The following is a 3,542-nucleotide window of genomic DNA, read 5'->3' on the forward strand; positions in this document are numbered from 1 at the left end:
ATTTTTTAAATATTTGTCTAAAATCTAATGTAGCTGACCTTCATTCACAACACATAATTCAAGTGTATCTTTGCCTAAAACTTGTTTGAATCTTTGCCATCTATTTTGTTTTCTGATAGTAAAATATCACAAATCAGACAGATTTTGATGTAGCTCTCAAAGATATCACTGGATGTTCATTTTCAACTGTTAAAATGTTGGCGTTAAACCAATTAAAAAATCATACCAAGTTCTGATACATGAAGACTGTAGTTTAAAGGCAATGTTTCCTTTTTCACCATTGCTAAGCTTTGAAAGACAGTAATGAATCAATCCACTGAGCTTCTGCTTTAAACAGAAAACCTGACTTGGCAGAGCGAAGAGAGATGTTGTCATCATATGTTCAGTAAATCTTCACTTATTTATTATTAATATCCTTCTTTTCAAACTGGGACTGACTCATGTTGAGTTTGAAGAAGATGGATTACCATCTCCGTTTTATGCAGATGAAACTGCAAATACTGACAGAGGGAGGACATCAACTGTTCTGTCAAAACTGGATCTCACCTCATTTCTAAAACGTCTATTACCAAGTCTGTGGATATTTAAACAAAGTGCAAACTGAAGTAGAACATTTTGCTCCGGGAAAAAAAAAGGAAAAAAGACAAAATTCGGATGAAATCCACTCAAGGTTTGGAAAATTAAATGATCAATTCTACCCACAGTGGCGATTTTTGCAGAGTGCTCAAGCACCCTCGAGTGTTAGGATGTGTGAGAGAAACGGAGTGTGCTCTATTCACACAAGGAGAGCTGTTGTTCAGGTTACTTATTGTTGTGCCATTAACTCCAAAATAGTTATTGAATCAAGTTATGAGGGTAAAACTAGATGTTTCCCAACCCGTTAAAATACACCAGAAAGAATGAAAGGGCATCTTACTTTATTTAAAAAATGTCCAGGGAGAAACCCCAGACACTCCATCAGTGTGTCCTTCCCACATTACAAATGCCTCTGACGCCACTGGCCACCCGTTGTTCAAGCCAAGAACCATTGCCAGCACTGGGGGCTAGATTCCCCTGAAAGAGAATTTTAGAATCGCCCCTGCTTATCCAGTCAATAAAACTTCTACTTTTGTAATACGTTCCTTATATTTACATTGAAATCCATATTATAGCTTACTGTTGTGCGCAGTATGTTGGTGTTCAGACAGGAAAATCTACTTTTTTATAACCAGTTAAATACCCAACAGATAGACTTAAAGCTCAAAGGAAAAAAAAAGTTCATTTATTGATATATCCAACTAGACCTGACAAGTCGCATCGCTAATTTTAACTATAAAAACATGTTGTTATTATATTGTTTTGTTTTGAGCAAAATCTTTTAGCAGATTTTTATTTTATAACGAGACATAACTTGGTGTGAACACACCAAATGTGTTGTGTCCGCTGTGTTTAGCTTTTATTTGAATTTTTTATGAAAACTAATTAGCAAGTTTGTTTGTGTCAGTTTCCAAAGTAGCACTGACGTAAATGTGAAATGAGTGCATTGTTTATTGCATTATTCAGTGTCTAACACCAAAAATTTTGTGATACATGGTTTGGGGAATAAAATGAATGCACAAGGGCTTACTGTTTAACTTTAGAGCACATGGTGACAATGTGATGAGTTGTGATGACATGTTTTCACATCGAGGTGGAATTTAGCCTCGTTCAAGAGCTGAATATTATAACAAGAAGCAGAAATATATCTGACAAGTTCTAAAACTAAAGTAATGCAAATGTATCTTATATTACTTTCTTATACTACACATTTCTGTCAAATAAAACTTTTAAAAGTGTTTCTGTCTTCAATAAGAGCAAATATACTTTAAAAAAAAAAATCCCAACATGTATTCTGGTAAAAACCTATTTAAAAAAAACATTATAAATTGTTTATTGTGACCGACTCATTGTTTTGTAATCTTTTATCTTTCTCTTTTTAATTTTATTATTGTATTTTACAAGAGAACTTCAGTTAAAAGCAGACGTGGAAATACACCTTAGGCATTGCAACAATTATATGTGAAGGGGGCGTGTCCCTGTCACATGAATTTTTTTTTCATTTGAACCCCCACCACACACACACACACACACACGCACACATTTACCATGAAATATTAGTTCATCCAGCACTGTTTCTGTTTCTTTGTGAACTAATCCATGCCACTTGATTAATAGGAGAATACTCAAACCTATAAAAGTCCATTCCGGGTTTTCCTGGTTACCTACAACAACTCACCACACTAGTTGCAGTGTTTCTCTGAGGTCACCCGGCTTGTCAGGACACGCATCTCTTTGTTTTATTTTTTTTTTTTTTTTGGTCAACAGGGCAGGGCAAACGGGGACTCAAGTCAAGTCAAATTAATTTCCAACCATCCATCCTCCATTCACACAAGGAGAACTGTTGGTCAGGTTACTTCTTGTTGCTCTCTAAAATAATTATTGAATCAAGTGTTTACATTTGTAGGTAAGCATAGTTTAACAACACATTAAAATACACCAGAATGCAGGAAATGGAAACTACTTTATTTAAATTTTCTGGGGGAGGACCCCCAAACCCCCCAAGACAATGTGTCCCTCCCATGTTACAAATGCTTATGACGCCCTGAAATACATTGTATGAAAAGGCATATAATTTTTTCCCTCACTAACTGACATGAAATTAAGTTAAAGCTTTCCTGTTTTAGACCAGTTAGGAATGGGAGGTGAAGCCTGGAACAGGCAAGGATCCGAAACAACTCCAGTTCTTTGTTCAAAGAAACACAGGCATTACTTAATAAATTGTAAATGGACGTAATGTCTTTACTCAGATTTAAATTCAAAGTTTGTTTGTTTGGCTTAGATGTTTTTCACTACTGTATGCATAAAGCCACACATCAAAAAATGTATTTTGTCATAATCAATAATCAATGACTTCAGTTAAAAGGAACAAATTGTCAGCTTCCGAAAACTGAGAAATGTAGCATAAGTTTTACTAAATGTGCTTTTATGGTAATAACTGATGCAATAAAAGTCATGTACATCAAAATATATTATGTTATTACAAACATATCTGTTTGGTTCCATATTTTCTGCACTTGCTGGTTATTACCTTTGTATGATTTGAAATGGTTTGGCAGATAAACTGTCATTTCTTTGCAAAGATAAGTTGATGTGATATGATGGAAGAAGGTGAGAATTATAGGAAAAAGAAAGTCTGTAGTTGGAGAAAAAAGTTGAAACCCAATCATTCTTTAAGGTTCCTGTATAATTTTGTATATTTGTATTTGGTTTTCAGCAGACAATGAACATAAAATATGGTTATTTTATTTGATATTTTGTCACAAAAATGCATTTTGCTAAAATTATTTCATGCTCAGCTGAGAAAAGGATTTCAGTAAATGTGCTGAATGTTGAACAAGTGCAGATTATCAGACTGTGCTTCTCCTGAAAATGATGAAAATAATAAATGATTTAAGGGCTCTTGGCTAGATATTTTATATTTATCATATTAAATATCATGATAACAAAGACAAATGCACATTTAC

General features: G+C 34.0%; 1 protein-coding gene across 1 annotated transcript in view; it reads left to right on the top strand.

Moving 5' to 3' along the window:
- galnt9 (polypeptide N-acetylgalactosaminyltransferase 9) overlaps positions 1-3,542 on the top strand; it is a 184,903-nt gene that overhangs the window by 75,319 nt on the left and 106,042 nt on the right. The window lies entirely within an intron of this gene.

The sequence above is a fragment of the Nematolebias whitei genome, chromosome 8 (genome assembly GCF_014905685.2).
Source record: "Nematolebias whitei isolate Nwh7 chromosome 8, NemWhi1, whole genome shotgun sequence".
Classification (NCBI taxonomy): domain Eukaryota; kingdom Metazoa; phylum Chordata; class Actinopteri; order Cyprinodontiformes; family Rivulidae; genus Nematolebias; species Nematolebias whitei.